General features: G+C 38.9%; 1 long non-coding RNA gene across 1 annotated transcript in view; it reads left to right on the top strand.

The window, feature by feature from the left end:
• Positions 1–8,181, top strand: part of LOC128642167 (uncharacterized) — a 49,400-nt gene extending 41,219 nt beyond the window's left edge. Inside the window, exons 2-3 of the long non-coding RNA XR_008399629.1 lie at positions 4,827–4,923; positions 7,965–8,181. This is a non-coding gene — a long non-coding RNA (uncharacterized LOC128642167). The remainder of the gene's footprint in view (positions 1–4,826; positions 4,924–7,964) is intronic.
• Positions 8,182–22,837: the final 14,656 nt, after the last annotated feature.

Raw genomic sequence — 22,837 nt, 5'->3', positions numbered from 1 at the left:
CTTCGATATTTAACATTGTTAATGTTAAATACAGTTGCACGGTGATGTCATCAAGTCATTGCGTGTGACATCACCATGCATAACGTGAAGCCCGGTGATGCCTGTCACTATGCAGGCCCAATCGCCGGGGTAGGAGCGGGTGGGAGCCCCCAGATCTCCCTCAAGGTGGGAGAGTGCTAGCGACGGCTCTGAGCCGTTGTTAGCACCAGAGTGGGAAACCCTGTGACAGCTCAGAGCCGTTGTTAGCACTCAAGGGGTTAAACGATTTCTCTTTTTCATGACATGATGAGTCCACGGATCATCTTAATTACTAATAGGATATTCACCTCCTGGTCAGCAGGAGGCGGCAAAGAGCACCACAGCAAAGCTGTTAAAAAGCTCCTCCCTTCCCTCCCACTCCAGTCATTCTCTTTGCCTACGTTAGTGCTAGGAAGTGGTAAAGTGAGTTGTTAGATAAAATTCTTCAATCAAGAGTTTATTATTTTTAAAGTAGTGCAAGATTGTGCTGCTTTGTCCTAGAGTGTAGCCGTAGTCCATATCAGTCTCTTCAGTAGAGCAGTGGTGGCTTTAGAGCAATGGGAACTTGTGGGACATAATTCTCACTGCGCCTCCCATGTAATTTACTCAGACTTTTATTTCTCCACAGGTTGATGTGAGGGATAGGACCTCTCAAGCCTGTGAGCTGCCTTGCTGTCAGGCAGATACGAGGTAAGTGCTGCTTTTTTATTCTGGGGCCAAGGAAACAAAGCATCTCAGAGATAAAGGTGTGAACATTTATTGGAAAAATTAACATATAAGGCTCATACAGGAAGGGGCGCTTTATGTTTGGGGACTACAGACTCTCCTAGACTGGAGAGGATTTTAGACAACCATATCTGCAGGCACTGGGGCTGGGAGTAAAGCTTTTTCATTTGCTCTGGTGGTTTGTGTCTCCCGACGGCTTTACTTAGCAAACAGGCTGATCAGGAGATGAGGTGCATATAGTAACGCCCACGATGGGCTTCAGTTCAGTAGCGTGTCACTAGAAACGCATGGTTTCCAGTAAAGCAGGCGTTTCTAGCATTATCCGTTGGCACTATTCTTATTGCTGAGGTCCGGATCGTTCCTGCACCACAAGAAAAGGGACATTGACTCCTGTTTAGCAGTCAGGTAGGCACCTCAGCAGGGTTACTGAGGTGTAAAGGTGTCTGTAGTGTTCAAATTGTGATATTTTCATAATTGACATAGTTGGGTAAAAAAGTTACCTGTTTAAATTTAAAGACACAGTAACATATTTTCATTACAAAAATTTTAATTCATTTTTGAGGTTTTTTATTTATTAATTTACTCATTGTGAACAGTATGGACCAAGGAGACTTGCAAGATGTCACTTGCTCCTTGTTTTTTGATGCAAATGTGGAACCACCTATACCTTTCTGTCCCTCATGTATTGAGAGGACTTTAAATTATAGGGAAAATATTTTTTCTGAGCAAAATTTTTCTAAAGCCGATACTGTCCAAGAGTCTTATGACGAGGTTCAAAATATGCCACAGCTTTCTCCCCAAGCGTCCCGAATGTTACCTCCCTCACAAGCAGTGCCCTGCACTTCTGCTCTAGCTCCCGCTGGAGTTACCTTAAAAGACATAGCTTCTCTCATGATGCGTTGTCTGCTTTTCCAATGTGACAGGGAAAGCGTAAAAAGGAAAATCAGACATTTAGTAAGCGAGGCTTCTGATGCAATTGTTGCAATTTTGGAGGTGCCCTCCCAGAATACAGAAGAGGAGGATACCGCTGTACCATCTGAAGGAGAAATTTCAGATTCAGAAAGTGTAATTCCTCTGGCTGATTCTGAGGTTGTATCTTTTAGGTTTAAGCTAGAACACCTCCGTCTGTTACTTAGGGAGGATTTAGTTACTTTGGACGACAGTGACTCCACGGTAGTGGTTGTTCCTAAGAAGTCTAGTAAGCTGAACAAATATTTCGAGGTTGCTTCCTTGACAGACGTGTTTCCGGTCCCTGACCGAGCTTATGAAATAATTGCTAAGGAATGGGAGAGACCGGGCATACCTTTTTCTCCCTCTCCTATTTTTAAGAAGATGTTTCCCATAGCCGACTCTAACAAAGAGGCTTGGCAAACAGTGCCTAAGGTGGAAGGAGCCATTTCTACCTTAGCTAAGAGAACTACTATTCCCATAGAGGATAGTTGTACCTTCAAAGATCCTATGGACAAAAAGTTAGAGGGTTTACTCACACTGTACACCAGGGCCTGCAATGACAACCAGCTGTGTGTATTGCTACCTTCACTAGTGCGGCAGTGTATTGGTTTGATGCACTGTCTGAGGCTCTCAGGACAGAAACTTCTTTGGATGAGATCCAGGATAGAATAAAGGCTCTTAAATGCCAAGCTCCCGAGATACGGGTCGAGGTCCAGGGACCCCCAGGCAAGGCTGATAGATGTTCTGGTGGTCCCTTGGACCTTCAGTCTAGCATACCTATTTCCTCCGTTTGCTCTTCTTCCTCGGGTCATTGCTCTAATCAAACAGGAGAGGGCATCGGTGATCCTCATAGCTCCAGCTTGGCCTCGCAGGATTTGGTATGCAGATCTGGTGGAGTAGGCATCTCTGCCACCTTGGAGACTTCTGTTGAGGAAGGACCTTCTAATTCAGGGGCCCTTTCTTCACCCAAATCTAGTTTCTCTGAAGCTGACTGCTTGGAGATTGAACGCTAAATTTTATCCAAGCGGGGGTTTTCTGACTCGGTCATAGAGACCATGATTCAGACTCGTAAGCCTGTAACTAGAAAGATTTACCATAAGATTTGGCGTAAATATCTCTATTGGTGTGAATCCAAGGGCTACTCATGGTTGGTTTTTCCTTTCTATCCTTAACTTCGGTTGAATGACTGGAGTGGGAGGGAAAGGAGGAGCTATTTAACAGCTCTGCTGCGGTGCTCTTTGCCGCCTCCTGCTGACCAGGAGGTGAATATCCCATTAGTAATTAAGATGATCCGTGGACTCATTGTGTCAAAAAAGAAATACATTTATCAGGTAAGCATAAATTTTCTTTACAATTTACTTCTATTATCTAATTTGTTTTGTTCTCTTGGTATTCTTTATAGAAAAGGATACCTAAGTATGTTCAGTAGCTGCTGATTGGTGGCTGCACATGTATACTTCACGTTATTTGCTCACCCAATGAATTTAATAGCTCCCAGTAGTGCATTGCTGCTTCTTCAAAAAAGGATATCAAGAGAATTAAGCAAATTAAATAATAGATGTAAAGTGGAAAGTTGTTTAAAATTGTATGCTCTGTTTCAGGGTTCTTCAAACTTTTCCCCCCAAGACCCAGTGCCATGATACCACATACCTTTAGGACCCAATTTTTATACTTGGTCTTGAAATAATTTTGTAAGAAATAAATAACATGATAGCTGCAATTTTTGGCAAAGAAACTAAAATATGTGCATGCTTTATTCCTGATTATAGTCAAATATGAAAGCGTTGTAAAATGTAATAACACACACACTCTCATACAACACACACACCACACACTCTCATACAACACACATTTCCATGTAAAACACATACCACACACTCTCATGCAACACACATTTTCATGTAACACACATACCACACTCACTCTCATATAACAAACATACCACATACACTATCATATAATACACACTCACCCCATACACTCTTACAACACACACACACATACACACACACTTTCATAACACACGCATACCACACACACTCATACAACACACATACCACACACTCTCTTATATAACACACACACTAATACAACACACACACACTCTCATACACAACACATGCACACAAACAATCTCATACAATACACCACACACACTCCTACAACACACACACAAGTCGGGACCCAGCACACATGGTGTTGTGACCCAGTAATGGGTCCCGACCCATGGTTTGAAGAATCCTGCTCTATTTTAATTATGAAAGAAAAATGATGGGTTTCATGTCCCTTTAAAGGGACAATCTATTCGAAATTAAACTTTCATGATTCAGATAGGGCATGCAATTTTAAAACAACTTTCCAATTTACTTCTATTATCTAATTTGCTTAATTCTTTAGATAGCCTTTGTTGAAGAAATAGCAATGCACATGTGTGAGCTAATCACACAAGGCCTCTATGTGCAGCAACCAATCAGCAGCTACTGAGCATATCTAGATATGCTTTTCAGCAAGTGATATCAAGAAAATGAAGCAAATTAGGTAAAATAAGTAAATTCGAAAGTGGTTTAAAATGACATGCTCTTTCTAAATAATGAAAGAAAAAAAAAATGAGTTTCATGTCCCTTTAACTCTGAATAATATGGGCTTTTACTATGCTGAAAATTGGAAAAGCAGGCTTCAGACCTCAAATGATTAATAATAGTCTGTATATCTTTCTAATTGGCTTTAGCATGGACTTTGTGCTAACAAAACAAGGAAAGGCATACTGACAGTATGATGTGACTTTGTGATAACATACATAAAACAAGGAAAAGTCTACTGACAGTATGATGTGACTAGAGTGACTGTCACATGAAGTACATCAGGATTAGCTCCTCCAAATAAGGAAAATGGTGGTGAAATTTGGCCACTGGAAAACTTTTGCATAGACCATTACATTACAGGCAAAGCGGGCAAAATAATGAAAGTATAATGCAAAGTTGTTTTATTATTTATAATTAAATAATTCATGTTATAATCACAAAGTGTATTATGCCCATGTAACGGGACAGACTATTGCTGAACAGACTTTATCTAATAATTTTGCATATCTAACTTTATACTCATTTATTTGATGTTGTTTTCTATTACAGAAACATGTCAAAGGGTCTATAAAGACATTACTGACCATGAAATGAGAAGATGCATAGGGGATTGCCAATCCCACACAAGAATTGTTTGTGGTCACAGGTAAGCAGTTATGTTTTTTCTTGTTTAAATCACCCCACTGAGTCATTTCTTTTATAATTGTTTTTTTTTTTTTTTTATACAACATGCTTATATGGATGTGATACAGCAGGGAGTGTTTGTTTCTGTCTATACAACATGCTTATATGGAAGTGATACAGCAGGGGAGTGTTTTATTTCTGTTTATACAACATGCTTATATGGATGTGATACAGCAGGGGAGTGTTTGTTTCTGTCTATACAACATGCTTATATGGATGTGATACAGCAGGGGAGTGTTTGTTTCTGTCTATACAACATGCTTATATGGATGTGATACAGCAGGGGAGTGTTTGTTTCTGTCTATACAACATGCTTATATGGATGTGATACAGCAGGGGAGTGTTTGTTTTTGTCTATACAACATGCTTATATGGAAGTGATACAGCAGGGGAGTGTTTTATTTCTGTTTATACAACATGCTTATATGGATGTGATACAGCGGGGAGTGTTTTATTTCTGTTTATACAACATGCTTATATGGATGTGATACAGCAGGGGAGTGTTTTACTCACTTCCCTGATCCTCCCATGATCATAAATAGAGCAGCCATGTTGGAGTTCTCTCTGTGCTTGGATAGAGCTGACCCTTTGAAAGGAATGTTCCATTTTGATAGTGGTGCTTCTTTGTGACAGGATTTTTATTGCACTATCAACTAATATCAATTAAAATGTTAATGAATTATAAATCTTGTCTAAAAAGAAACGTTCTTCAAACAAAGGAATGCTCCTATCACAGGAACATTAAATGAAACTCCCTTTACAATTTTCAGTGCTTCAGCAACATGCAACTTAAGATAAAACAATATCTATTTCTTTAAAAGAGCATATTAGTAAAAAAATGCATGCTTTAATTTGTTTTAATTCATTTTAAGACCATCAACCCTGCACTAACCCACAAAGGGATTAAACACACAGTAGAAGTACCGCTTGGAACCACAGAGCACTGCTGATCCTGAGCGGAAGTGCTGCTGATCCAATCATGAGTGCTAGTCATCCAACTAGTATTTCTGATTAGATAAGCAGCAGTTGGCAGTTTTTGCTCTGGACCAGCAGTGCTCTGCAGGTACCAATCAGTACTTCCATTGTGTGTTTAAAGCCTTTGTGTGGGTTAATCTCACAGTAGTGCAGGGTCAATAGTCTTAAATTTACATTAAAGGATGTCATTTTTTTTTTACTATTAAGGCCCTTTTAAAGGGACAATAAACACCTTCAGATGGTAATATAAAATGATAAACTGTGTGTGTGTGTATATATATATATATATATATATATATATATATACACACTTTCATTATTTATTTTGTCCCCATTTTCCTGTAATTCTATTCTGAAGTTGTGAGCTTTTCAGTTCCTGTTAGAAATGGAAGTGCAGAACACTGTTATATTCCACACAGCCATTGGCTGCACACTCTAGTGATAAATTTATAACTGTCCCTAATTGGCCACAGCAGAGAAGGTAACCTAAGTAAGATCCCATTGTTTTATAGACACTAAAACTTTACACTTAGTTTGTTAATGTTTAAACACCAAATATAACTTTAAAAAATACATCTACATGTTATTCACAGACTAACCTTTTCTTTCAATGCTTCATTCTATCTAGCATTTATTTAGGGCTAGATTATAAGTGGAGCGCTAATTTATTGCGCGCCCGCAAGTAGACAAATGTGCCCTTTTGCAGGCACGCAATAAATAACCAGCCATTAGAAGTGTCTGGTTATTGCTACTATATGCTTGTGGTAGCAACTAGAGCTTATAAAATTTACCAGAGATCAGATCTCTGGTCAATTTTATAAATATGCCCCAAATGCCCCCAAAATACAGTGTAGTGTATTTTATAAAAAAAATACAAATTGTATTATTTTTATGTTTTAATAAAATATTTGCACTAGGTAGTATTTTGGGGGTAAAGTTGGTCGGAGTTGGGTGTTATATTTGCTGCATCGCTGAGCTACTTACCCCCTTCACTGCACTTAGATTCTGAGCTTGCGTAATTTTACACTTGAGTTGTAATACCAGCTAATATTAGCGGGCGCTGGTATTACTCAATGGAGCACTAATATTGCTTGCACGCAAGCAATATTTAGCACTTCACTTGTAATCTGGCTCTTAGTGTTTAATGTCCCTTTAAATAAGCAAGCAGTGCAGCACCTCACATAGCATGGGAGTATCACAGAAGTAAATAGAATACTGTCTTACTAAATGCTACTCTGCTATATCATTTTCCTTTGGGAAGGGAAGTGGGGATATGAAGATTTAGAATATGACACATCTAGATAGCATATTACTTAATATTTTGTAAAAGGAAAAAAACACAATTGAAAAGGAAATAAACTGCACATTGTGACTTTCCCTCTTTTATCTCCAAAAGTCTAGGAACACAACCAAAAATTTAAATTACAACATAGGGTATCAAATAGTGCACATTGATTTCTAGAGAAGTAAAATATAAATATCTTAAGGAAAAAAAGTCTCAATATAGTAACCCTTTAACGACTGAGATCTACCATGTATGTTGCCGCTCATTAAGGGTTATATTTTTTTAAATAGCACGTGTCCCGCCACAAGTGGCGGTACTGCGCTATTATACCCTCCCTTTTTGTCATCGTAAATAGTGTGGCCTCAACACTGGCGGCGAGACCGCGCATTTAATAGCACTTCCCTATTCAAAGCCGAGTGATGTACAGGGTACGTTGCTAGTCTTTAAGGGGTTAAAGTATAGGTTCTAAGCATCCCATTGGCAGGTAGTGATCTGTTTGATTAGGAAGGAACGTGGCCAAATATGTTAATATCTAGATGGAAATTGCATTGACATGAGAATTTATGGAAGTTAAAAATACAATTCTTTTTTAGTATTCATCCCAACCTTGAAGTTGAAATAAAGGCATGTTATTTTTTTTGTCACATTTACTTTTTTAGTTCTACAAATGAAAGTTCTGCTGTAGACTAAGCAATTAGCACAGAATGCCCATGTTTATGTAATATTTGTTTTTATTTTTACAGGCCGGTGCCAAATTCAAGATCATAGAACAGATACAGATGGACATCATATTATATTTTTGTTGTTCTGTCAACATTATTGTGCATCTGCATTATACTTGTACCCTAGGCCTATACTATAAGTTATTCTCTGGTTTATTACAATGTCATATTTAAAATGTTTTAATACCTGGAAAATTTGAAGCCTAATAAAACTTTAAATTATTTTTGTAAGAGTTAATGCTGTTGTTTTTATGGAGTCATTTCTAAAGGATTTTTTGGTGAATATTTTTATCTTCATACAGTATTGAGGTTAACAGATCATATTTACCAGACAGGCAAATGCTAATTTTATTAAAATCAGTAAAATATAAAAAATAAATATGATTTCTTCTGTTATGTGTGATCAGTCCACGGGTCATCATTACTTCTGGGATATTATCTGCTCCCCTACAGGAAGTGCAAGAGGATTCACCCAGCAGAGTTGCTATATAGCTCCTCCCCTCTACGTCACCCCCAGTCATTCTCTTGCACCCAAAGACTAGATAGGAGGTGTGAGAGGACTATGGTGATTATACTTAGTTTTTTATAACTTCAATCAAAAGTTTGTTATTTTACAATAGCACCGGAGCGTGTTATTACCTCTCTGGCAGAGTTTGAAGAAGAATCTACCAGAGTTTTTATTATGATTTTAGCCGGAGTAGTTAAGATCATATTGCTGTTTCTCGGCCATCTGAGGGAGGTAAAAGCTTCAGATCAGGGGACAGCGGGCAGTTGAATCTGCATTGAGGTATGTAGCAGTTTTTATTTTCTGAATGGAATTGATGAGAAAAACCTGCCATACCGTTATAATGACATGTATGTATACTCTACACTTCAGTATTCTGGGGATGGTATTTCACCGGAATTACTCTGTAAAAGTACATTAAACCTTTTAATTGGTATTTTTTATGTTAAACGTTTTTGCTGGAATGTAGAATCGTTTGCATTTCTGAGGTACTGAGTGAATAAATATTTGGGCATTATTTTTCCACTTGGCGGTTGCTTGTTTTAATTATGACAGTTTCGTTTCTCTCTCACTGCTGTGTATGAGGGGGAGGGGCCGTTTTTGGCGCTCTTTGCTACGCATCAAAAATTTCCAGTCAGTTACTCTTGTATTTTCTGCATGATCCGGTTCATCTCTAACAGAACTCAGGGGTCTTCAAACTTCTTTGAAGGGAGGTAGATTCTCTCAGCAGAGCTGTGAGACTTATATAGTGACTGTGATTTAAAACGTTGCAAATTTAATTAGTGTTACTTTGCTAATGGGAACAAACCTTTGCTAAAAGTTGTGTTGTTTTTAAAGATGATGCTTTAACTGTTTTTCAGTTCATTATTTCAACTGTCATTTAATCGTTTAGTGCTTCTTTGAGGCACAATACGTTTTTGTTAAATAAGATTGTAACCAAGTTGCATGTTTATTGCTAGTGTGTTAAACATGTCTGATTCAGAGGAAGATATCTGTGTCATTTGTTCCAATGTCAAGGTGGAGCCCAATAGAAATTTATGTACTAACTGTATTGATGCTACTTTAAATAAAAGCCAATCTGTACAAATTGAACAAATTTCACCTAACAGCGAGGGGAGAGTTATGCCGACTAACTCGCCTCACGTGTCAGTACCTGCATCTCCCGCCCGGGAGGTGCGTGATATTATGGCGCCTAGTACATCTGGGCAGCCATTACAGATAACATTACAAGATATGGCTACTGTTATGACTGAAGTTTTGGCTAAATTACCAGAACTAAGAGGCAAGCGTGATCACTCTGGGGTGAGAACAGAGTGCGCTGATAATTCTAGGGCCATGTCTGATACTGCGTCACAGCTTGCAGAGCATGAGGACGGAGAGCTTCATTCTGTGGGTGACGGTTCTGATCCAAGCAGATTGGATTCAGATATTTCAAATTTTAAATTTAAATTGGAAAACCTCCGTGTATTACTAGGGGAGGTCTTAGCGGCTCTTAATGATTGTAACACTGTTGCAATACCAGAGAAATTGTGTAGGTTGGATAAATACTTTGCGGTACCGGCGAGTACTGACGTTTTTCCTATACCTAAGAGATTAACTGAAATTGTTACTAAGGAGTGGGATAGACCCGGTGTGCCGTTCTCACCCCCTCCAATATTTAGAAAGATGTTTCCAATAGACGCCACCACACGGGACTTATGGCAAACGGTCCCTAGGGTGGAGGGAGCAGTTTCTACTTTAGCTAAGCGCACCACTATCCCGGTGGAGGATAGCTGTGCTTTTTCAGATCCTATGGATAAGAAATTAGAGGGTTACCTTAAGAAAATGTTTGTTCAACAAGGTTTTATATTACAACCCCTTGCATGCATCGCGCCGATTACGGCTGCGGCAGCATTTTGGATTGAGTCTCTGGAAGAGAACCTTAGTTCAGCTACGCTGGACGACATTACGGACAGGCTTAGAGTCCTTAAACTAGCTAATTCATTCATTTCGGAGGCCGTAGTACATTTAACCAAACTTACGGCTAAGAACTCAGGATTCGCCATTCAGGCACGTAGGGCGCTGTGGCTAAAATCCTGGTCAGCTGATGTAACTTCTAAGTCCAAATTACTTAATATACCTTTCAAGGGGCAAACTTTATTTGGGCCCGGTTTGAAAGAAATTATCGCTGACATTACAGGAGGTAAGGGTCACGCCCTGCCTCAAGACAAAGCCAAAGCTAAGGCTAGACAGTCTAATTTTCGTCCTTTTCGGAATTTCAAAGCAGGAGCAGCACCAACTTCCACTGCACCAAAACAGGAAGGAACTGTTGCTCGTTACAGACAAGGCTGGAAACCTAACCAGTCCTGGAACAAGGGCAAGCAGGCCAGGAAACCTGCTGCTGCCCCAAAGACAGCATGAACCGAGGGCCCCCGATCCGGGACCGGATCTAGTGGGGGGCAGACTCTCTTTCTTCGCCCAGGCTTGGGCAAGAGATGTTCAGGATCCCTGGGCGCTAGAGATCATATCTCAGGGATACCTTCTAGACTTCAAATTCTCTCCCCCAAGAGGGAGATTTCATCTGTCAAGGTTGTCAACAAACCAGATAAAGAAAGAAGCGTTTCTACGCTGTGTACAAGATCTGTTATTAATGGGAGTGATCCATCCGGTTCCGCGGTCGGAACAAGGACAAGGGTTTTACTCAAACCTGTTTGTGGTTCCCAAAAAAGAGGGAACTTTCAGGCCAATCTTGGATTTGAAGATCCTAAACAAATTCCTAAGAGTTCCATCGTTCAAAATGGAAACTATTCGGACAATCTTACCCATGATCCAAAGGGGTCAGTACATGACCACAGTGGATTTAAAGGATGCTTACCTTCACATACCGATTCACAAAGATCATTACCGGTATCTAAGGTTTGCCTTCTTAGACAGGCATTACCAGTTTGTAGCTCTTCCATTCGGATTGGCTACGGCTCCAAGAATCTTCACAAAGGTTCTGGGTGCCCTTCTGGCGGTACTAAGACCGCGAGGAATTTCGGTAGCTCCGTACCTAGACGACATTCTGATACAAGCTTCAAGCTTTCAAACTGCCAAGTCTCATACAGAGTTAGTTCTGGCATTTCTAAGGTCGCATGGATGGAAAGTGAACGAAAAGAAGAGTTCTCTTTTTCCTCTCACAAGAGTTCCATTCTTAGGGACTCTTATAGATTCTGTGGAAATGAAGATTTATCTGACAGAAGACAGATTAATAAAGCTTCTAAATGCATGCCGTGTCCTTCATTCCATTCAACTCCCGTCAGTAGCTCAATGCATGGAGGTGATCGGCTTAATGGTAGCAGCAATGGACATAGTTCCCTTTGCACGTCTACATCTCAGACCGCTGCAATTGTGCATGCTAAGTCAGTGGAATGGGGATTACTCAGACTTGTCCCCTACTCTGTATCTGGATCAAGAGACCAGAAACTCTCTTCTATGGTGGCTTTCTCGGCCACATCTGTCCAGGGGGATGCCATTCAGCAGGCCGGACTGGACAATTGTAACAACAGACGCCAGCCTACTAGGTTGGGGCGCTGTCTGGAATTCTCGGAAGGCTCAGGGACAATGGAATCAGGAGGAAAGTCTCCTACCAATAAACATTCTGGAATTGAGAGCAGTTCTCAATGCCCTTCTGACTTGGCCCCAGTTAAAAACTCGGGGATTCATCAGGTTTCAGTCGGACAACATCACGACTGTAGCGTACATCAACCATCAAGGAGGGACAAGAAGCTCCCTAGCAATGATGGAAGTATCAAAGATAATTCGCTGGGCAGAGTCTCACTCTTGCCACCTGTCAGCAATCCACATCCCGGGAGTGGAGAACTGGGAGGCGGATTTCTTGAGTCGCCAGACTTTTCATCCGGGGGAGTGGGAACTTCATCCGGAGGTCTTTGCCCAAATACTTCGACGTTGGGGCAAACCAGAGATAGATCTCATGGCGTCTCGCCAGAACGCCAAACTTCCTCGCTACGGGTCCAGATCCAGGGATCCGGGAGCGGTTCTGATAGATGCTTTGACAGCACCTTGGAACTTCGGGATGGCTTATGTGTTTCCACCCTTCCCGCTGCTTCCTCGATTGATTGCCAAAATCAAACAGGAGAGAGCATCAGTGATTCTAATAGCACCTGCATGGCCACGCAGGACTTGGTATGCAGATCTAGTGGACATGTCATCCTGTCCGCCTTGGTCTCTACCTCTAAGACAGGACCTTCTGATACAGGGTCCATTCAAACACCAAAATCTAACTTCTCTGAAGCTGACTGCTTGGAAATTGAACGCTTGATTTTATCAAAACGTGGTTTTTCGGAGTCGGTTATTGATACCCTGATACAGGCTAGGAAGCCTGTTACCAGAAAGATTTACCATAAGATATGGCGTAAATACCTATACTGGTGTGAATCCAAAGATTACTCCTGGAGTAAGGTTAGGATTCCTAGGATATTGTCCTTTCTACAAGAAGGTTTAGAAAAGGGTTTATCGGCTAGTTCATTAAAGGGACAGATCTCAGCTCTGTCCATCTTGTTACACAGGCGTCTGTCAGAAAATCCAGACGTCCAGGCCTTTTGTCAGGCTTTAGCTAGGATCAAGCCTGTGTTTAAAACTGTTGCTCCGCCATGGAGTTTAAACTTAGTTCTTAACGTTTTACAGGGTGTTCCGTTTGAACCCCTTCCTTCCATTGATATAAAATTGTTATCTTGGAAAGTTCTGTTTTTAACGGCTATTTCCTCGGCTCGAAGAGTCTCTGAGTTATCAGCCTTACATTGTGATTCTCCTTATCTGATCTTTCACTCAGACAAGGTAGTTCTGCGTACTAAACCTGGGTTCTTACCTAAGGTAGTCACTAACAGGAATATCAATCAAGAGATTGTTGTTCCATCCTTGTGTCCAAATCCTTCTTCAAAGAAGGAACGTCTTCTACACAATCTGGATGTAGTTCGTGCCCTCAAGTTCTACTTGCAGGCAACTAAGGATTTTCGACAAACGTCTTCCCTGTTTGTCGTGTACTCTGGTCAGAGGAGAGGTCATAAGGCTTCGGCTACCTCTCTTTCCTTCTGGCTTCGTAGCATAATTCGTTTAGCCTATGAGACTGCTGGACAGCAGCCTCCTGAAAGAATTACAGCTCATTCTACTAGAGCTGTGGCTTCCACTTGGGCCTTTAAGAATGAGGCCTCTGTTGAACAGATTTGCAAGGCTGCAACTTGGTCTTCGCTTCATACTTTTTCCAAATTTTACAAATTTGACACTTTTGCTTCTTCGGAGGCTATTTTTGGGAGAAAGGTTCTTCAGGCAGTGGTTCCTTCTGTATAATGAGCCTGCCTATCCCTCCCGTCATCCGTGTACTTTTGCTTTGGTATTGGTATCCCAGAAGTAATGATGACCCGTGGACTGATCACACATAACAGAAGAAAACATAATTTATGCTTACCTGATAAATTCCTTTCTTCTGTTGTGTGATCAGTCCACGGCCCGCCCTGTTTTTTAAGGCAGGTAAATATTTTTTAAATTATATTCCAGTCACCACTACACCCTTGGCTTCTCCTTTCTCGTTGGTCTTTGGTCGAATGACTGGAGGTGACGTAGAGGGGAGGAGCTATATAGCAACTCTGCTGGGTGAATCCTCTTGCACTTCCTGTAGGGGAGCAGATAATATCCCAGAAGTAATGATGACCCGTGGACTGATCACACAACAGAAGAAAGGAATTTATCAGGTAAGCATAAATTATGTTTTTCCTAGTTTAACTTCTGGTAACAATTGCAGTTAGTTATATACAATAATTATTTTTTATATCTGCACAGATATGGAGAGATCTGTAAAACAAATATTCATAAAGAAAATAATCAATTAAAATGACTGCCAAAAAAGACTGAAAGGGAGGTAAAAACATGAAACATAATAACGATGGGCAGAACTGAAGACTGATTTATAAGTGGAATGCCTTAAAGGGGTGTGCTGTAAAAAGGGGCCATACTGTACCTGAGATAATGATATTAGTGTTATAATATAATATGTTTTGCTTTTATGATTCAGATAGAGCATGCTATTTTCTAATGTACTCCTATTATCTTTTTTCTTCGTTCTCTTGCTATCTTTATTTGAAAAAGCAGAAATGTAAGATTAGGAGCTGGCCCATTTTTGTTTTAGCACCTGGGTAGCGCTTACATATTGGTAGCTACATTTAGCCACCAATCAGCAAGCGATACCCTTTTGCTGAACCAAAAATGGTCTCTTGAACTTACTTTCCTGCTTTTTCGAATAAAAATAGGAAGAAAACGGAAAAAAAATTGATAATAGGAGTAAGCTAGAAAATTGCTTAAAATTGCATGCTTTGTCTGAATCATGAAAGAAAAAATGTGGGTTTAGTGTCCCTTTAATATATTACCTGTCATAATATTAGTTTTATATATGAATATATATTACCTCAGATAATGCATGGATACAACTTTAAGATCAATTAAATTCATACAAACAACTTACATAGATAAACTTTTGCAGGAAAAAAACATTTTATTATTGATTTGTAAATATGATTGACGTAAATAATAGTAAATTTGTAGTGCTCTTGTGGCAGACACTGCTCTTAATTGTGATATATGTGCCAGAGATATGCTAAAGATTTGCAGTTGACTTGTTAGTGATTTGTAACAGACTTGCAGAGCTTTTGCAGTAGACTTGAAGGGCTCTTGCTGTTAAATTGTGAGAAATTTGCTGCAGATTTGAAGGGCTATTGCTGTTGACTTGTCAGAAATTTGCAGCAGACTTGCAGAGTTCTTGCTATTGACTTGCCAGAAATTGACTTGACACTTGCAGAGCTCTTGCAGTTGACTTGCCAGAAATTGACAACAATCTTGCAGAGCTCTTGCAGTTGACTTGCCAGAAATTGACAATAGACTTGCAAAGCTCTTGTAGTTGACTTGCCAAAAATTGGCTACAAACTTGCAGAGCTCTTGCAGTTGACTTGCTAGAAATGCTCTTGCTAGAGACTTGCCAGGTAAACTTGCTGCAAGTTGAAAAAGTGTCAACTAGAACTTTTGCTGCAATTATGATGCAAGTAAACACACTTGCCAGTGAAAACTTGCAGCAAGTTATACCGACTTACAGCAAAAGTTAGCTACAAGTTTGTGGCAACTTATCCTTGCTATCTGGGATATATGTCTGCTATTTCTGAACAAAGGGGATCCAAGAGAAGCATTTACAACCATTATGCCATAATTGCACAAGCTGTTTGTAAATGATTTCAGTGAGAAACCGAAAATTGTGAAAAATTTTACGTTTTTTTTTTATTTGATCGCATTTACGGTGAAATGGTGGCATGAAATATACAAAATGGGCCTATATCAATACTTGGGGTTGTCTACTACACTAAATCTAAAATTACCCCAAAAAGCTCCCTACATGCTCCCTAATTAACCCCTTCACTGCTGGGCATAATACACGTGTGGTGCGCAGTGGCATTTAGTGGCCTTCTAATTACCAAAAAGCAACGCCAAAGCCATATATGTCTGCTATTTCTGAACAAAGGGGATCCCAGAGAAGAATTTACAACCATTTATGCCATAATTGCACAAGCTGTTTGTAAATAATTTCAGTGAGAAACAAAAAGTTTGTGAAAAAATTTGTGAAAAAGTGAACGATTTTTTGTATTTGATCGCATTTGGCGGTGAAATGGTGGCATGAAATATACCAAAATGGGCCTAGATCAATACTATGGATATCAATGGATATTCAGAGATTCCTGAAAGATATTAGTGTTCTAATGTAACTAGCGCTAGTTTTGAAAAAAAAAAATGGTTTGGAAATAGCAAAGTGCTACTTGTATTTATGGCCCTATAACTTACAAAAAAAGCAAAGAAGATGTAAACATTGGGTATTTCTAAACTCAGAACAAAATTTAGAAACTTTTTAGCATGGGTGTTTTTTGGTGGTAGTAGATATGTAACAGATTTTGGGGGTCAAAGTTAGAAAAAGTGTGTTTTTTTCCATTTTTTCCTCATATTTTATAAAAAAATTTATAGTAAATTATAAGATATGATGAAAATAATGGTACCTTTAGAAAGTCCATTTAATGGCGAGAAAAATGGTATATAATATGTGTGGGTACAGTAAATGAGTAAGAGGAAAATTACAGCTAAACACAAACACAGCAAAAATTAAAAAATAGCCTTGGTCCCAAACGGTCAGAAAATGGAAAAGTGCTGTGGTCATTAAAGGGTTAACAAGTGGTGTGGTGTGTAGTACGGCGACACCAGGACAAAACGCAACATACAGATACAGGGAAGGAAGAAAGCAATTTACTTCTATAATCAAATTTGCTTCATTCTCTTGTTATCCATTGCTGAAGTGACAGCATTGCACTACTGACAGCTAGCTGAACACTTCTAGTTAGCCAATCACAAGAGATAAATGTGTGCAGCCACCAATTAGCAGCAGCTCCCACTAGTGAAGGATATGTGCATATTCATTTTTTAACAAGGGATACTAAGAGAACGAAGCACATTTGAAAATAGAAGTGAATTTAAAAGTGTCTTAAAATTACACGCTCTATCTGAATCATGCAAGTTTAATTTTGACTTTAGATTTAGATTGAGATGCGATTTTAAACAAATTTCCAATTTTCATATAATATCAAATTTGCTTTATTTTCTTGGTAGCCACTGTTGAAGGAGCAGCAATGCATGACTGGAAGCTAGCTGAATACATAATGTGAGCCATTGACAAGAGGTATATGTGCAGCCACCAATCAGCGGCTAGCTGTCAGTAATGCACTGCGGCTCCCGTTGCTCTTCAACAAAGGAAACCAAGAGAATGAAGCAAGTGTTATAATAGAGGTAAAATGGAAAGTTGTTTAAAAGTGCATGTTCTTTCTGAATAATGCAAAAAAAGACTACTGTTTCATGTCTCTAATGCAGTTAGATCACAAAATGACTCACAGCAATAAGTTTATAATCTAGCAGTACTTCAAAAGAACATTAGAGAAATATAGCAATAAACCCTTACCATGATCAAGGCCCCACTGCAATTATCACTATACATAACTGTTGCCTGATGAAATTAATGCTACAAGAAATTGTACCAGTCATGCATTGCTGCTCCTTCAACAGTGGCTACCAAGAAAATAAAGCAAATTTGATATTAGATGTAAATTGGAAAGTTGTTTAAAATCGCATGCTCAATCTAAATCTTCAAACTCAGATGTAATTTTATAATCATTATTTTTTTTTAGCTGATGTATACCTAATCACTGTTTCTAAGGGAACCATTTGTGTAAAGGGTGATTGGTTACAGTCACCTTAAATGGTGTACTATACGTGTGTGGAGTCATCCTATGAGTAAGTGCCGCACAGCACAAAACATGTTAGGACTCCTCCTCCTCCTACCATGATTGCATACGAGCGCATGTTTTTACTTTGCTGAAATAAAGGACTGTTCTTTATTCATTAAGGATTCTGCCTTTTTCTTTTGCACTTATTCTTGGGCTGGCTCGGCTGTTTTGTTGGTCGGCACCACGCTAATAGAACATGGCGCTAGTCAGCGCTTTTTTGCCTGCATGTGATCCCTGCTCCTATTGCTCTGTTTGTCTCCACCTCTCTATGGACTGAGTGACGCAACCTTTCTTCCACAATCATTTATACAACTAACCTGCTCACTTCACAGCCTGCCACTTTCCCCCCCCCCCCCAGCACAATTTTACCCTAACACCAAAGCAATCTCCTTTAAAACTTATGGTCCACAAACAGCAAATAACACCCCCTTAAATTCCACCCCTTTAAAAAAAAAAATCTCTAAATTAAAAAAAAGCCTATGGTATTGCCTGTTATAATGCTATCTTTATTTAGCCTCTCCATCACCAGCACCATAACTTAAAGGGATATGAAATGATTCAGATAGATCATACAGTTTTAAACAACTTTCCAATTTACTTCTTGTATCTAATTTGCTTAATTCTCTTGGTATCCTTTGTTGAAGGAGCAGTAATGCACTACTGGGAGTGGGAGCTATTTGAAATGACGAGACATATTTGTGCACCACCAATCAACATACTTTCTAGCAGCCACTTATGAGGACACTCATCAAGGAAGATTCCAAGTAGATCTGTGATTTTGTTGTGACAAACGGTGTTTGCAGCGCACAACCCCTGCTTGGGCTGATTGCGATGCATGCGATCACTATCGCTGCTTCTTACTAACAACTCTGCTCCTTTTGTTTAAAGGGATATTCCAGCAAAAAGTGAAATCCAAATGGGTGGATTTCAGTTTTGAATAGAAGCATTTTTGTAATATATATGTATTAGAAAAAATGCTTCTAATAAAAACTATAGCTGTTTCCAAAGTCTATTTAAGTATGCCCTGTGCACCAGCATATTAAATACAGCACTTGCTCAGAGAGCCTAATGTGCTTGTACTATCAGATAATGACTCAATTTGTTAATTTTTGACATAATACAAGCCCTAACTGGCGCTCTGAGCAGCTGCAGTATTAAAAAAATGTTGCACTGATAATATCCAATATATACAAGATAGGACCGCTGTCTTCACAGGAAGAATGGCTTAAGTGCAGTGTAGATATGTATTATGTAAACAAGTGTAACATTATTTAAGTTACATACAGTGTCTGGCAGTATGTCTGACCATACCCAGATAGAGATTATGAAAAAAAAAAAAAAAAATCATCAGTGGTTATCAATTGTAATCAATAAAAATGCAAGAGTACGAGCTTAGGAAGCTTAATACAATATAACAAAAAGTGTATAGAGAGGTAACACGGTGTTAAAGTTGTGTACAGTGTCCTGAGGATAAATAAGTGGGTTGTGGAATAAAAAGTGACTAATCTATAGTCAAAACATAATAGCTACTTATGTATAAAAGTGACTTGTATCAAAAAGAAAGAGGAAGCCTTATAGCTAGTGTGGCAATGTAAAATTTGCAACACTGTCTGTTGCAGATTGCTACATACGCTAAAAAACATTCAGTGTTAAAGTGAAGGTAAACTTTGGTAAATGAAAGCCTGTTTTTTAAAAATACTATTAAAAAACAGGGGCACTTTCATTCATGAAAGTTTACAAAGCAGCCGTTTTGTTAAAAAAAATTCCTTTTTTTCTTTTCACAGCTAGAGAAGCTTCCCCCACCTAGAAATCCTCTATTCACATGTCAGCAATGACTAATTCGGCTTCCTCCAATCACAGCATGGCCTCAAGCAATGATAACCCTGGGGGGGAAGCTGTGATTGGAGGAAGCAGGATTAGTCATTGATGACGTGTGAATAGAGGATCTCTAGGTGGGGGAAGCTGCTCTAGCAGTGAAAAGAAAAAATGTAATTTTTTTAACAAAACGGCTGCTTTGTAAACTTTGATGAATGAAAGTGCCCCTGTTTTTAATAGTATTTTTAAAAAATGGGCTTTCATTCACTAAAGTTTACCTTCACTTTAAAGAGAGAAGTGAATCATACGTGCTGTAGGAAAAAAAAGGAATGAAATTACGTGGTGTGTGAAGATTTTAATCTTTGCAATCTTTGCAGATTCAAGATGGAAGTACAATAAGCTATATAATGATTTACTAATAACCTTTTATTTGATGAAATATAAAATGAAATTTTATGTAGCTCATATTAACATTTTATACATGGTAAAACATTTTGAGTCATTTTTATTGCTGCAGCAATTACCCTGTAACCATGTTTTAATATAACATTCATGATGAGAAAGGGGCAGGAGCCACGAAACGTTGCTCCAAATAAAGGTTTAGCCTTTTAAAACTCGTGTGCCACCTTATTCTTTGTTAATATAACATTCATATGTCACCACATTTTAACAAGTTACCATATGATATTATGTTCTTATACGTTTTACCATGTATAACATGTTTATATGAGATAAATAAAATGTCATTTTATATTTCATCAAATAAAAGGTCATTGGTAAATCATCATATAGCTTATTGTACTTCCATCTTGAATCTGCAAGGATTGCAAAGATTGAAATCTTCACACACCACGTCATTTCACACCTTTTTTTTCTCTACAGCACGTATGATTCACTACTCTCTTTAACACTGAATATTTGTTAGCGTATGTAGCAATCTGCAACAGACAGTGTTGCAATTTTTACATTGCCACTCCTCTATACAAAAGGAGCTATAAGGCTTCCTCTTTCTTTTTGATACACAAGTAGCTATTATGTTTTGACTATAGATTAATCACTTTTTTTTTTTTATAGATACTCACTTTTTTGCAACAGCTCATTGTATCAGCAATTTTTTTCATCCACTCAATAAATTCTTATTTTTTTAGATTAGGTTTTTCTTCTTGGCACTCATTGTGATTGATTCCCCATCCTACAGGATTCAGTCTCCTAGATCCTACTTAGTCATCAACCTTTTTAATTTACCCAGAGTAGCCTAGGCTCTTCTTCTGTAAATGCTATGCAGCCAGCACCTTTTATTTTTTGTTTAAAGCAACAGCAAAGTAAATTTTTATATGCAGATTTAAGCCCTGCAAGGAGCATTTAAAATTGTCATTTTGTTGGTAAAATTACTCTCCTTCTAGGCACTATTGACAATAAAAGCTCCGGCTTCGCCTCTGGTTACAGTACTCCCAACCTATTTTTGGGCAGTCTGGAGTAGGGTTGCCACCTTGACCATGTTTTCCTGGACACTTATGAGTTACACATGCTGCAGGGTGTGCAGAGGGGAACATGAATTGCCCTCCTGGAAAGCATGCAAATAGTGATCCTGGACAGCACTATTCATGCTCCTCCCTGCACACCCTGCAGCATGTGTAACTCATACGTGTCCAGGAAAACATGGCTGAGGTGGCAACTCTAGTCTGGAGGCTGCATGAACAGGATTAGTTTTATTTAAAAAATTAATGAACACAGCACTTTTGCAGATCCCACATGGGATAGTTTGTGATTGGTTGTAATGCCCACTGGAGGATTTCTAGAACAGGAAAATACACGCCTGTTAGAGGCGTTGCTTGAAGTGCAGATTGCCTTTTTTTTTTTACTATGGAATATTGTGCAGAGCTGTACAAAGTTTTGTTGTGTAATACGTATGATTATGAAGTTCATGCTCATTTGAACTACTGGACAGCCCCAACGTTATACTTTTATTATCATGATGGAATTATTTTTCTAAAGAAATATCTCTGTGTTGAGTATCAATTTTCCATTTCAAATGTGTATCATAAATATAATAAATGGATGTGATTCAGGTAGAGCTATCTGCTATGTACATTTGAAACATTATTGTATTCCCATTTAACTATGTGTTTAGCATTTTGAGTTAAGCCATAAACATTACACTGCAGCAAACAGAAGAACAAAAAGGTGTTGTGGAGAAACAAAAAATGATTTGAAGGAAACTACACCAACCTGAAAGACTTGCATCTGTTGTGATTACAGTCCAGGTTTGATGAACAAAGGAGGCCCCTTGAACTATACAATGGTGGTCTAACCACCAAGTCAGAGAGAGTCGAACATTGGGATTTAAGGATATTAATTGTGATATATTTGTATAATCCCTGCACCATTGATTCAACATACAAAGCTGCAGAGGTCTCATATGAAAACGAGCAAAGGAGATCACGTCCAATGCTGCAGTCATGAGACCTAACACTTCCATGCACAAAGCCACTGAAGGGAATGACTGAGACTGAAGGCTCCGACAAGCTGAAACCATTTTTATTCGTCTCTTGTCTGTTAGAGACAGAGTCATGGACACTGAATCTATCTGGAAACCTAAAAAGGTGACCCTTGTCTGAGGAATCAAGGAACTTTTTGGTAAATTGATCCTCCAACCATGTCTTTGAAGAAACAACACTAGTTGATTTGTGTGAGATTCTACAGAATGTAAAGACTGAGCTAGTACCAAGATATTGTCCAAATAAGGAAACACTGCAATACCCGCTCTCTGATTACAGAGAGTAGGGCACAGAGAACCTTTGAAAAAATTCTTGGAGCTGTCGCTATTCCAAATGGAAGACCAACAAATTGGTAATGCTTGTCTAGAAAAGAGAATCTCAGAAACCGATAGTTATCTGGATGAATCGGAATGTGAAGATATGCATCCTGTTAGTCTATCGTGGACATATATAGACCTTGCTGAACAAAAGGCAGAATAGTCCTTATAGTCACCATTTTAAAAGTTGGCACTCTTACAAAACGGTTCAAAATTTTCAGATCCAGAACTGGCCTGAATGAATTTTCTTTCTTTGGGACAATGAATAGATTTGAATAAAACCTCAGACCCTGTTACTGAAACGGAACTGGTATAATTACCCCTAAAAGCTCTAGATCTGAAACACACTTCAGAAAAGCCTGAGCCTTCACTGGATTTGCTGGAATGCATTAGAGAAAAAATCTTCTCACAGAAGGTCTCA

The sequence above is a fragment of the Bombina bombina genome, chromosome 1 (genome assembly GCF_027579735.1).
Source record: "Bombina bombina isolate aBomBom1 chromosome 1, aBomBom1.pri, whole genome shotgun sequence".
In the NCBI taxonomy this organism is placed as follows: domain Eukaryota; kingdom Metazoa; phylum Chordata; class Amphibia; order Anura; family Bombinatoridae; genus Bombina; species Bombina bombina.
This window is presented reverse-complemented; position numbering and strand designations above follow the sequence as displayed.